The sequence below is a fragment of the Oryctolagus cuniculus genome, chromosome 1, assembly GCF_964237555.1.
Source record: "Oryctolagus cuniculus chromosome 1, mOryCun1.1, whole genome shotgun sequence".
Classification (NCBI taxonomy): Eukaryota; Metazoa; Chordata; class Mammalia; order Lagomorpha; family Leporidae; genus Oryctolagus; species Oryctolagus cuniculus.
The window spans coordinates 131,588,694-131,603,603 of record NC_091432.1 but is presented as its reverse complement, the minus strand read 5'-3'; positions in this window follow the sequence as shown (position 1 = coordinate 131,603,603).

The following is a 14,910-nucleotide window of genomic DNA, read 5'->3' as shown; positions in this document are numbered from 1 at the left end:
TTTTTTTTTTTTTTAGCTGCCATACGCTAATTGGTTCCACCTGGAGTCAAATACTCCACACATTCGAGTTTTCTAGGAAGAAAGCTTCAGAAACCTGAGAAAACATGATATTTCTTTCTGTAAACATGACATTGGATACATTTGCCAAACAGGAAGATTGTGCTTTTCTGCAAAACCACTTTCACGGTGATTTTTGGTTAAATTTCACCTGAAATCCACAACAATTTGTCCATATACTCCTGGATGAAAACAAAACTATCTGGTGATTTTTAGCTATCTCAATCCCAGATCTTGCTACAGCCTCTGTGTGTGTTTGTGTTTTCTGGACATTCTCTATGGACTTTACGGTTTTGAATGCATTTTAGCAGGATCCTTTTTCTTATCTGCTGGCAAACGCTAATTGGTTCCACCTGGAGTCAAATCCTCCACACATTCGAGTTTTCTAGGAAGAAAGCTCCAGAAACCTGAGAAACCATGATATTTGTATTTGTAAACATGACATTGGATGCATTTGCTGAACAGAAAGATTGTGCTTTTCTCCAAAACCACTTTCACGGTGATTTTCTGGTTAAATTTCACTTCAAAGCTACAACAATTTGTCCAGATACTCCTGGATGAAAACAAAACTATCTGGTGATTTTTAGCTATCTCAATCCCAGATCTTGCTACAGCCTCTGTGTGTGTTTGTGTTTTCTGGACTTTCTCTATGGACTTTAAGGTTTTGAATGCATTTTAGCAGGATCCCTTTTCTTTTCTGCTGGCAAACGCTAATTGGTTCCACCTGGAGTCAAATACTCCACACATTCGAGTTTTCTAGGAAGAAAGCTTCAGAAACCTGAGAAAACATGATATTTCTTTCTGTAAACATGACATTGGATTCATTTGCTGAACAGAAAGATTGTGCTTTTCTCCAAAACCACTTTCACGGTGATTTTTGGTTAAATTTTACCCGAAATCCACAACAATTTGTCCAGATACTCCTGGATGAAAACAAAACTATCTGGTGATTTTTAGCTATCTCAATCCCAGATCTTGCTACAGCCTCTGTATGTGTTTGTGTTTTCTGGACATTCTCTATGGACTTTACGGTTTTGAATGCATTTTAGCAGGACCCTTTTTGTTTTCTGCTGTCAAACGCTAATTGGTTCCACCTGGAGTCCCATCCTCCACACATTCGAGTTTTCTAGGAAGAAAGCTCCAGAAACCTGAGAAAACATGATATTTGTATTTGTAAACATAACATTGGATTCATTTGCTGAACAGAAAGATTGTGCTTTTCTCCAAAACCACTTTCACGGTGATTTTTGGTTAAATTTCACCCGAAATCCACAACAATTTGTCCAGATACTCCTGGATGAAAACAAAACTATCTGGTGTGTTGTGGCTTTCTCAATCCCAGATGTTGCTACAGCCTCTGTGTGTGTTTGTGTTTTCTGGACATTCTCTATGGACTTTATGGTTTTGAATGCATTTTAGCAGGACCCTTTTTGTTTTCAGCTGGCAAACGCTAATTGGTTCCACCTGGAGTCAAATCCTCCACCTATTGAAGTTTTCTAGGAAGTAAGCTCCAGAAACCTGAGAAACCATGATATTTCTTTCTGTAAACATGACATTGGATACATTTCCCAAACAGGAAGATTGTGCTTTTCTCCAAAACCACTTTCACGGTGATTTTTGGTTAAATTTCACCCGAAATCCACAACAATTTGTCCAGACACTCCTGGATGAAAACAAAACTATCTGGTGTGTTGTGGATATCTCAATCCCAGATCTTGCTACAGCCTCTGTGTGTGTCTGTGTTTTCTGGACATTCTCTATGGACTTTACGGTTTTGAATGCATTTTAGCAGGACCCTTTTTGTTTTCAGCTGGAAAACGCTAATTGGTTCCACCTGGAGTCAAATCCTCCACCTATTGGAGTTTTCTAGGAAGTAAGCTCCAGAAACCTGAGAAAACATGATATTTGTATTTGTAAACATGACATTGGATGCATTTGCTGAACAGAAAGTTGTGCTTTTCTCCAAAACCACTTTCACGGTGATTTTTGGTTAAATTTCACCCGAAATAAACAACAATTTTTCCACATACTCCTGGATGAAAACAAAACTATCTGGTGAATTTTAGCTATCTCAATCCCAGATCTTGCTACAGCCTCTGTGTTTGTGTTTTCTGGACATTCTCTATGGACTTTACGGTTTTGAATGCATTTTAGCAGGACCCTTTTTGTTTTCAGCTGGCAAACGCTAATTGGTTCCACCTGGAGTCAAATCCTCCACCTATTGAAGTTTTCTAGGAAGTAAGCTCCAGAAACCTGAGAAACCATGATATTTCTTTCTGTAAACATGACACTGGATACATTTCCCGAACAGGAAGATTGTGCTTTTCTCCAAAACCACTTTCACGGTGATTTTTGGTTAAATTTCACCCGAAATCCACAACAATTTGTCCAGATACTCCTGGATGAAAACAAAACTATCTGGTGATTTTTAGCTATCTCAATCCCAGATCTTGCTACAGCCTCTGTATGTGTTTGTGTTTTCTGGACATTCTCTATGGACTTTACGGTTTTGAATGCATTTTAGCAGGACCCTTTTTGTTTTCTGCTGTCAAACGCTAATTGGTTCCACCTGGAGTCCCATCCTCCACACATTCGAGTTTTCTAGGAAGAAAGCTCCAGAAACCTGAGAAAACATGATATTTGTATTTGTAAACATAACATTGGATTCATTTGCTGAACAGAAAGATTGTGCTTTTCTCCAAAACCACTTTCACGGTGATTTTTGGTTAAATTTCACCCGAAATCCACAACAATTTGTCCAGATACTCCTGGATGAAAACAAAACTATCTGGTGTGTTGTGGCTTTCTCAATCCCAGATCTTGCTACAGCCTCTGTGTGTGTTTGTGTTTTCTGGACATTCTCTATGGACTTTATGGTTTTGAATGCATTTTAGCAGGACCCTTTTTGTTTTCAGCTGGCAAACGCTAATTGGTTCCACCTGGAGTCAAATCCTCCACCTATTGAAGTTTTCTAGGAAGTAAGCTCCAGAAACCTGAGAAACCATGATATTTCTTTCTGTAAACATGACATTGGATACATTTCCCAAACAGGAAGATTGTGCTTTTCTCCAAAACCACTTTCACGGTGATTTTTGGTTAAATTTCACCCAAAATCCACAACAATTTGTCCAGACACTCCTGGATGAAAACAAAACTATCTGGTGTGTTGTGGATATCTCAATCCCAGATCTTGCTACAGCCTCTGTGTGTGTCTGTGTTTTCTGGACATTCTCTATGGACTTTACGGTTTTGAATGCATTTTAGCAGGACCCTTTTTGTTTTCAGCTGGAAAACGCTAATTGGTTCCACCTGGAGTCAAATCCTCCACCTATTGGAGTTTCCTAGGAAGTAAGCTCCAGAAACCTGAGAAAACATGATATTTCTTTCTGTAAACATTACATTGGATGCATTGCCAAACAGGAAGATAATGCTTTTCTCCAAAACCACTTTCACGGTGATTTTTGGTTAAATTTCACCCGAAATAAACAACAATTTTTCCACATACTCCTGGATGAAAACAAAACTATCTGGTGAATTTTAGCTATCTCAATCCCAGATCTTGCTACAGCCTCTGTGTTTGTGTTTTCTGGACATTCTCTATGGACTTTACGGTTTTGAATGCATTTTAGCATGTAAGTTTTTGTTTTTAGCTGCCAAACGCTAATTGGTTCCACCTGGAGTCAAATCCTCCACACATTCAAGTTTTCTAGGAATAAATCTCCAGAAACCTGAGAAACCATGATATTTCTTTCTGTAAACATGACATTGGATACATTTCCCGAACAGAAAGATTGTGCTTTTCTCCAAAACCACTTTCACGGTGATTTTTGGTTAAATTTCAATTCAAAGCTACAACAATTTGTCCAGATACTCTTGGATGAAAACAAAACTATCTGGTGATTTTTAGCTATCTCAATCCCAGATCTTGCTACAGCCTCTGTGTGTGTTTGTGTTTTCTGGACATTCTCTATGGACTTTACGGTTTTGAATGCATTTTAGCAGGACCCTTTTTGTTTTCTGCTGTCAAACGCTAATTGGTTCCACCTGGAGTCCCATCCTCCACACATTCGAGTTTTCTAGGAAGAAAGCTCCAGAAACCTGAGAAAACATGATATTTGTATTTGTAAACATAACATTGGATTCATTTGCTGAACAGAAAGATTGTGCTTTTCTCCAAAACCACTTTCACGGTGATTTTTGGTTAAATTTCACCCGAAATCCACAACAATTTGTCCAGATACTCCTGGATGAAAACAAAACTATCTGGTGATTTTTAGCTATCTCAATCCCAGATCTTGCTACAGCCTCTGTGTGTGTTTGTGTTTTCTGGACATTCTCTATGGACTTTACGGTTTTCAATGCATTTTAGCAGGACCCTTTTTGTTTTCAGCTGGCAAACGCTAATTGGTTCCACCTGGAGTCAAATCCTCCACCTATTGAAGTTTTCTAGGAAGTAAGCTCCAGAAACCTGAGAAACCATGATATTTCTTTCTGTAAACATGACATTGGATACATTTCCCAAACAGGAAGATTGTGCTTTTCTCCAAAACCACTTTCACAGTGATTTTTGGTTAAATTTCACCCGAAATCCACAACAATTTGTCCAGATACTCCTGGATGAATACAAAACTATCTGGTGATTTTTAGCTGTCTCAATCCCAGATCTTGCTACAGCCTCTGTGTGTGTTTGTGTTTTCTGGACATTCTCTATGGACTTTACGGTTTTGAATGCATTTTAGCAGGACCCTTTTTGTTTTCAGCTGGAAAACGCTAATTGGTTCCACCTGGAGTCAAATCCTCCACCTATTGGAGTTTCCTAGGAAGTAAGCTCCAGAAACCTGAGAAAACATGATATTTCTTTCTGTAAACATTACATTGGATGCATTGCCAAACAGGAAGATAATGCTTTTCTCCAAAACCACTTTCACGGTGATTTTTGGTTAAATTTCACCCGAAATAAACAACAATTTTTCCACATACTCCTGGATGAAAACAAAACTATCTGGTGAATTTTAGCTATCTCAATCCCAGATCTTGCTACAGCCTCTGTGTTTGTGTTTTCTGGACATTCTCTATGGACTTTACGGTTTTGAATGCATTTTAGCATGTAAGTTTTTGTTTTTAGCTGCCATACGCTAATTGGTTCCACCTGGAGTCAAATCCTCCACACATTCAAGTTTTCTAGGAATAAATCTCCAGAAACCTGAGAAACCATGATATTTCTTTCTGTAAACATGACATTGGATACATTTCCCGAACAGAAAGATTGTGCTTTTCTCCAAAACCACTTTCACGGTGATTTTTGGTTAAATTTCAATTCAAAGCTACAACAATTTGTCCAGATACTCTTGGATGAAAACAAAACTATCTGGTGATTTTTAGCTATCTCAATCCCAGATCTTGCTACAGCCTCTGTGTGTGTTTGTGTTTTCTGGACATTCTCTATGGACTTTACGGTTTTGAATGCATTTTAGCAGGACCCTTTTTGTTTTCTGCTGTCAAACGCTAATTGGTTCCACCTGGAGTCCCATCCTCCACACATTCGAGTTTTCTAGGAAGAAAGCTCCAGAAACCTGAGAAAACATGATATTTGTATTTGTAAACATAACATTGGATTCATTTGCTGAACAGAAAGATTGTGCTTTTCTCCAAAACCACTTTCACGGTGATTTTTGGTTAAATTTCACCCGAAATCCACAACAATTTGTCCAGATACTCCTGGATGAAAACAAAACTATCTGGTGATTTTTAGCTATCTCAATCCCAGATCTTGCTACAGCCTCTGTGTGTGTTTGTGTTTTCTGGACATTCTCTATGGACTTTACGGTTTTCAATGCATTTTAGCAGGACCCTTTTTGTTTTCAGCTGGCAAACGCTAATTGGTTCCACCTGGAGTCAAATCCTCCACCTATTGAAGTTTTCTAGGAAGTAAGCTCCAGAAACCTGAGAAACCATGATATTTCTTTCTGTAAACATGACATTGGATACATTTCCCAAACAGGAAGATTGTGCTTTTCTCCAAAACCACTTTCACGGTGATTTTTGGTTAAATTTCACCCAAAATCCACAACAATTTGTCCAGATACTCCTGGATGAAAACAAAACTATCTGGTGTGTTGTGGATATCTCAATCCCAGATCTTGCTACAGCCTCTGTGTGTGTCTGTGTTTTCTGGACATTCTCTATGGACTTTACGGTTTTGAATGCATTTTAGCAGGACCCTTTTTGTTTTCTGCTGGCAAACGCTAATTGGTTCCACCTGGAGTCAAATTCTCCACACATCCGATTTTTCCAGGAAGAAATCTCCAGAAACCTGAGAAAACATGATATTTGTATTTGTAAACATGACATTGGATGTATTTGCTGAACAGAAAGTTGTGCTTTTCTCCAAAACCACTTTCACGGTGATTTTTGGTTAAATTTCACCCGAAATCCACAACAATTTGTCCAGATACTCCTGGATGAAAACAAAACTATCTGGTGATTTGTAGCTATCTCAATCCCAGATCTTGCTACAGCCTCTGTGTGTGTTTGTGTTTTCTGGACATTCTCTATGGACTTTACGGTTTTGAATGCATTTTAGCAGGACCCTTTTTGTTTTCAGCTGGCAAACGCTAATTGGTTCCACCTGGAGTCAAATCCTCCACCTATTGAAGTTTTCTAGGAAGTAAGCTCCAGAAACCTGAGAAACCATGATATTTCTTTCTGTAAACATGACACTGGATACATTTCCCGAACAGGAAGATTGTGCTTTTCTCCAAAACCACTTTCACGGTGATTTTTGGTTAAATTTCACCCGAAATCCACAACAATTTGTCCAGATACTCCTGGATGAAAACAAAACTATCTGGTGATTTTTAGCTATCTCAATCCCAGATCTTGCTACAGCCTCTGTATGTGTTTGTGTTTTCTGGACATTCTCTATGGACTTTACGGTTTTGAATGCATTTTAGCAGGATCCTTTTTCTTTTCTGCTGTCAAACGCTAATTGGTTCCACCTGGAGTCCCATCCTCCACACATTCGAGTTTTCCAGGAAGAAAGCTCCAGAAACCTGAGAAAACATGATATTTGTATTTGTAAACATGACATTGGATGCATTTGCTGAACAGAAAGTTGTGCTTTTCTCCAAAACCACTTTCACGGTGATTTTTGGTTAAATTTCACCCGAAATCCACAACAATTTGTCCAGATACTCCTGGATGAAAACAAAACTATCTGGTGATTTTTAGCTATCTCAATCCCAGATCTTGCTACAGCCTCTGTGTGTGTTTGTGTTTTCTGGACATCTCTATGGACTTTACGGTTTTGAATGCATTTTAGCATGTAAGTTTTTGTTTTTCGCAGCCAAACGCTAATTGGTTCCACCCGGAGTCAAATACACCACACATTCGAGTTTTCTAGGAAGAAAGCTCCAGAAACCTGAGAAAACATGATATTTGTATTTGTAAACATGACATTGGGTGCATTTGCAGAACAAGAAGATTGTGCTTTTCTCCAAAACCACTTTCACGGTGATTTTTGGTTAAATTTCACCCGAAATCCACAACAATTTGTCCAGATACTCCTGGATGAAAACAAAACTATCTGGTGTGTTGTGGCTTTCTCAATCCCAGATCTTGCTACAGCCTCTGATTTTGTTTGTGTTTTCTGGATATTCTCTATGGACTTTACGGTTTTGAAAGCATTTTAGCAGGACCCTTTTTGTTTTCAGCTGGCAAACGCTAATTGGTTCCACCTGGAGTCAAATCCTCCACCTATTGGAGTTTTCTAGGAAGAAAGCTCCAGAAACCTGAGAAAACATGATATTTCTTTCTGTAAACATGACATTGGATGCATTTGCCAAACAGGAAGATAATGCTTTTCTCCAAAACCACTTTCACGGTGATTTTTGGTTAAATTTCACCTGAAATCCACAACAATTTTTCCACATACTCCTGGATGAAAACAAAACTATCTGGTGAATTTTAGCTATCTCAATCCCAGATCTTGCTACAGCCTCTGTGTGTGTTTGTGTTTTCTGGACATTCTCTATGGACTTTACGGTTTTGAATGCATTTTAGCATGTAAGTTTTTGTTTTTAGCTGCCATACGCTAATTGGTTCCACCTGGAGTCAAATCCTCCACTCATTCAAGTTTTCTAGGAAGAATTCTCAGAAACCTGAGAAAGCATGATATTTCTTTCTGTAAACATGACATTGGATACATTTCCCGAACAGAAAGATTGTGCTTTTCTCCAAAACCACTTTCACGGTGATTTTTGGTTAAATTTCACCCGAAATCCACAACAATTTGTCCAGATACTCCTGGATGAAAACAAAACTATCTGGTGTGTTGTGGCTTTCTCAATCCCAGATCTTGCTACAGCCTCTGTGTGTGTTTGTGTTTTCTGGACATTCTCTATGGACTTTACGGTTTTGAATGCATTTTAGCAGGACCCTTTTTGTTTTCAGCTGGCAAACGCTAATTGGTTCCACCTGGAGTCAAATCCTCCACCTATTGAAGTTTTCTAGGAAGTAAGCTCCAGAAACCTGAGAAACCATGATATTTCTTTCTGTAAACATGACACTGGATACATTTCCCGAACAGGAAGATTGTGCTTTTCTCCAAAACCACTTTCACGGTGATTTTTGGTTAAATTTCACCCGAAATCCACAACAATTTGTCCAGATACTCCTGGATGAAAACAAAACTATCTGGTGATTTTTAGCTATCTCAATCCCAGATCTTGCTACAGCCTCTGTGTGTGTTTGTGTTTTCTGGACATCTCTATGGACTTTACGGTTTTGAATGCATTTTAGCATGTAAGTTTTTGTTTTTAGCAGCCAAACGCTAATTGGTTCCACCCGGAGTCAAATACACCACACATTCGAGTTTTCTAGGAAGAAAGCTCCAGAAACCTGAGAAAACATGATATTTGTATTTGTAAACATGACATTGGATGCATTTGCAGAACAAGAAGATTGTGCTTTTCTCCAAAACCACTTTCACGGTGATTATTGGTTAAATTTCACCCGAAATCCACAACAATTTGTCCAGATACTCCTGGATGAAAACAAAACTATCTGGTGATTTTTAGCTGTCTCAATCCCAGATCTTGCTACAGCCTCTGTGTGTGTCTGTGTTTTCTGGACATTCTCTATGGACTTTAAGGTTTTGAATGCATTTTAGCAGGACCCTTTTTGTTTTCTGCTGGCAAAAGCTAATTGGTTCCACCTGGAGTCAAATCCTCCACACAGTGCAATTTTCTAGGAAGAAAGCTCCAGAAACCTGAGAAAACATGATATTTGTATTTGTAAACATGACATTGGATTCATTCGCTGAACAGAAAGATTGTGCTTTTCTCCAAAACCACTTTCACGGTGATTTTTTGGTCAAATTTCACCTGAAATCCACAACAATTTGTCCATATACTCCTGGATGGAAACAAAACTATCTGGTGATTTGTAGCTATCTCAATCCCAGATCTTGCTACAGCCTCTGTGTGTGTTTGTGTTTTCTGGACATTCTCTATGGACTTTACGGTTTTGAATGCATTTTAGCAGGACCCTTTTTGTTTTCAGCTGGCAAACGCTAATTGGTTCCACCTGGAGTCAAATACTCTACCTATTGAAGTTTTCTAGGAAGAAAGCTCCAGAAACCTGAGAAAACATGATATTTCTTTCTGTAAACATGACATTGGATGCATTTGCCAAACAGGAAGATATTGCTTTTCTCCAAAACCACTTTCACGGTGATTTTTGGTTAAATTTCACCCGAAATAAACAACAATTTTTCCACATACTCCTGGATGAAAACAAAACTATCTGGTGAATTTTAGCTATCTCAATCCCAGATCTTGCTACAGCCTCTGTGTGTGTTTGTGTTTTCTGGACATTCTCTATGGACTTTACAGTTTTGAATGCATTTTAGCATGTAAATTTTTGTTTTTAGCTGCCATACGCTAATTGGTTCCACCTGGAGTCAAATCCTCCACACATTCAAGTTTTCTAGGAAGAAATCTGCAGAAACCTGAGAAAACATGATATTTCTTTCTGTAAACATGACATTGGATGCATTTACCGAACAGGAAGATTGTGCTTTTCTCCAAAACCACGTTCACGGTGATTTTTGGTTAAATTTCACCCAAAATCCACAACAATTTGTCCAGATACTCCTGGATGAAAACAAAACTATGTGGTGATTTTTAGCTATCTCAATCCCAGATCTTGCTACAGCCTCTGTGTGTGTTTGTGTTTTCTGGACATTCTCTATGGACTTTACGGTTTTGAATGCATTTTAGCAGGACCCTTTTTGTTTTCTGCTGGCAAACGCTAATTGGTTCCACCTGGATTCAAATCCTCCACACAGTGCAGTTTTCTAGGAAGAAAGCTTCAGAAACATGAGAAAACATGATATTTGTACTTGTAAACATGACATTGGATTCATTTGCTGAACAGAAAGATTGTGCTTTTCTCCAAAACCACTTTCGGAGTGATTTTTTGATTAAATTTCAATTCAAAGCTAGAACAATTTGTCCAGATACTCCTGGATGAAAACAAAACTATCTGGTGATTTTTAGCTATCTCAATCCCAGATCTTGCTACAGCCTCTGTGTGTGTTTGTGTTTTCTGGACATTCTCTATGGACTTTACGGTTTTGAATGCATTTTAGCATGTAAGTTTTTGTTTTTAGCTGCCATACGCTAATTGGTTCCACCTGGAGTCCCATCCTCCACACATTCAAGTTTTCTAGGAAGAAATCTTCAGAAACCTGAAAACCATGATATTTCTTTCTGTAAACATGACATTGGATACATTTCCCGAACAGGAAGATTGTGGTTTTCTCCAAAACCACTTTCACGGTGATTTTTGGTTAAATTTCACCCGAAATCCACAACAATTTGTCCAGATACGCCTGGATGAAAACAAAACTATCTGGTGATTTGTAGCTATCTCAATCCCAGATCTTGCTACAGCCTCTGTGTGTGTCTGTGTTTTCTGGACATTCTCTATGGACTTTAAGGTTTTGAATGCATTTTAGCAGGACCCTTTTTGTTTTCAGCTGGCAAACGCTAATTGCTTCCACCTGGAGTCAAATACTCCACACATTCGAGTTTTCTAGGAAGAAAGCTCCAGAAACCTGAGAAAACATGATATTTGTATTTGTAAACATGACATTGGATTCATTCGCTGAACAGAAAGATTGTGCTTTTCTCCAAAACCACTTTCACAGTGATTTTTTGGTTAAATTTCACTTCAAAGCTACAACAATTTGTCCAGATACTCCTGGATGAAAACAAAATTATCTGGTGATTTTTAGCTATCTCAATCTCAGATCTTGCTACAGCCTCTGTGTGTGTTTGTGTTTTCTGGACATTCTCTATGGACTTTACGATTTTGAATGCATGTTAGCAGGACCCTTTTTGTTTTCTGCTGGCAAACGCTAATTGGTTCCACCTGGAGTCAAATCCTCCACACATCCAAGTTTTCCAGGAAGAAAGCTCCAGAAACCTGAGAAAACATGATATTTGTATTTGTAAACAGGACATTGGATTCATTTGCTGAACAGAAAGATTGTGCTTTTCTCCAAACCACTTTCACGGTGATTTTTGGTTAAATTTCACCCGAAATCCACAACAATTTGTCCAGATACTCCTGGATGAAAACAAAACTATCTGGTGATTTTTAGCTGTCTCAATCCCAGATCTTGCTACAGCCTCTGTGTGTGTCTGTGTTTTCTGGACATTCTCTATGGACTTTAAGGTTTTGAATGCATTTTAGCAGGACCCTTTTTGTTTTCTGCTGGCAAAAGCTAATTGGTTCCACCTGGAGTCAAATCCTCCACACAGTGCAATTTTCTAGGAAGAAAGCTCCAGAAACCTGAGAAAACATGATATTTGTATTTGTAAACATGACATTGGATTCATTCGCTGAACAGAAAGATTGTGCTTTTCTCCAAAACCACTTTCACGGTGATTTTTTGGTCAAATTTCACCTGAAATCCGCAACAATTTTTCCACATACTCCTGGATGAAAACAAAACTATCTGGTGAATTTTAGCTATCTCAATCCCAGATCTTGCTACAGCCTCTGTGTGTGTTTGTGTTTTCTGGACATTCTCTATGGACTTTACGGTTTTGAATGCATTTTAGCATGTAAGTTTTTGTTTTTAGCTGCCATACGCTAATTGGTTCCACCTGGAGTCAAATCCTCCACACTTTCAAGTTTTCTAGGAAGAAATCTTCAGAAACCTGAAAACCATGATATTTCTTTCTGTAAACATGACATTGGATACATTTCCCGAACAGGAAGATTGTGGTTTTCTCCAAAAACACTTTCACGGTGATTTTTGGTTAAATTTCACCCGAAATACACAACAATTTGTCCAGATACTCCTGGATGAAAACAAAACTATCTGGTGATTTTTAGCTGTCTCAATCCCAGATCTTGCTACAGCCTCTGTGTGTGTCTGTGTTTTCTGGACATTCTCTATGGACTTTAAGGTTTTGAATGCATTTTAGCAGGACCCTTTTTGTTTTCAGCTGGCAAACGCTAATTGGTTCCACCTGGAGTCAAATCCTCCACACATTCGAGTTTTCTAGGAAGAACGCTCCAGAAACCTGAGAAAACATGATATTTGTATTTGTAAACATGACATTGGATTCATTCGCTGAACAGAAAGATTGTGCTTTTCTCCAAAACCACTTTCACAGTGATTTTTTGGTTAAATTTCACTTCAAAGCTACAACAATTTGTCCAGATACTCCTGGATGAAAACAAAATTATCTGGTGATTTTTAGCTGTCTCAATCCCAGATCTTGCTACAGCCTCTGTGTGTGTCTGTGTTTTCTGGACATTCTCTATGGACTTTAAGGTTTTGAATGCATTTTAGCAGGACCCTTTTTGTTTTCTGCTGGCAAAAGCTAATTGGTTCCACCTGGAGTCAAATCCTCCACACAGTGCAATTTTCTAGGAAGAAAGCTCCAGAAACCTGAGAAAACATGATATTTGTATTTGTAAACATGACATTGGATTCATTCGCTGAACAGAAAGATTGTGCTTTTCTCCAAAACCACTTTCACGGTGATTTTTTGGTCAAATTTCACCTGAAATCCACAACAATTTGTCCATATACTCCTGGATGGAAACAAAACTATCTGGTGATTTGTAGCTATCTCAATCCCAGATCTTGCTACAGCCTCTGTGTGTGTTTGTGTTTTCTGGACATTCTCTATGGACTTTACGGTTTTGAATGCATTTTAGCAGGACCCTTTTTGTTTTCAGCTGGCAAACGCTAATTGGTTCCACCTGGAGTCAAATACTCTACCTATTGAAGTTTTCTAGGAAGAAAGCTCCAGAAACCTGAGAAAACATGATATTTCTTTCTGTAAACATGACATTGGATGCATTTGCCAAACAGGAAGATATTGCTTTTCTCCAAAACCACTTTCACGGTGATTTTTGGTTAAATTTCACCCGAAATAAACAACAATTTTTCCACATACTCCTGGATGAAAACAAAACTATCTGGTGAATTTTAGCTATCTCAATCCCAGATCTTGCTACAGCCTCTGTGTGTGTTTGTGTTTTCTGGACATTCTCTATGGACTTTACAGTTTTGAATGCATTTTAGCATGTAAATTTTTGTTTTTAGCTGCCATACGCTAATTGGTTCCACCTGGAGTCAAATCCTCCACACATTCAAGTTTTCTAGGAAGAAATCTGCAGAAACCTGAGAAAACATGATATTTCTTTCTGTAAACATGACATTGGATGCATTTACCGAACAGGAAGATTGTGCTTTTCTCCAAAACCACGTTCACGGTGATTTTTGGTTAAATTTCACCCAAAATCACAACAATTTGTCCAGATACTCCTGGATGAAAACAAAACTATGTGGTGATTTTTAGCTATCTCAATCCCAGATCTTGCTACAGCCTCTGTGTGTGTTTGTGTTTTCTGGACATTCTCTATGGACTTTACGGTTTTGAATGCATTTTAGCAGGACCCTTTTTGTTTTCTGCTGGCAAACGCTAATTGGTTCCACCTGGATTCAAATCCTCCACACAGTGCAGTTTTCTAGGAAGAAAGCTTCAGAAACATGAGAAAACATGATATTTGTACTTGTAAACATGACATTGGATTCATTTGCTGAACAGAAAGATTGTGCTTTTCTCCAAAACCACTTTCGGAGTGATTTTTTGATTAAATTTCAATTCAAAGCTAGAACAATTTGTCCAGATACTCCTGGATGAAAACAAAACTATCTGGTGATTTTTAGCTATCTCAATCCCAGATCTTGCTACAGCCTCTGTGTGTGTTTGTGTTTTCTGGACATTCTCTATGGACTTTACGATTTTGAATGCATGTTAGCAGGACCCTTTTTGTTTTCTGCTGGCAAACGCTAATTGGTTCCACCTGGAGTCAAATCCTCCACACATCCAAGTTTTCCAGGAAGAAAGCTCCAGAAACCTGAGAAAACATGATATTTGTATTTGTAAACAGGACATTGGATTCATTTGCTGAACAGAAAGATTGTGCTTTTCTCCAAAACCACTTTCACGGTGATTTTTGGTTAAATTTCACCCGAAATCCACAACAATTTGTCCAGATACTCCTGGATGAAAACAAAACTATCTGGTGATTTTTAGCTGTCTCAATCCCTGATCTTGCTACAGCCTCTGTGTGTGTCTGTGTTTTCTGGACATTCTCTATGGACTTTAAGGTTTTGAATGCATTTTAGCAGGACCCTTTTTGTTTTCTGCTGGCAAAAGCTAATTGGTTCCACCTGGAGTCAAATCCTCCACACAGTGCAATTTTCTAGGAAGAAAGCTCCAGAAACCTGAGAAAACATGATATTTGTATTTGTAAACA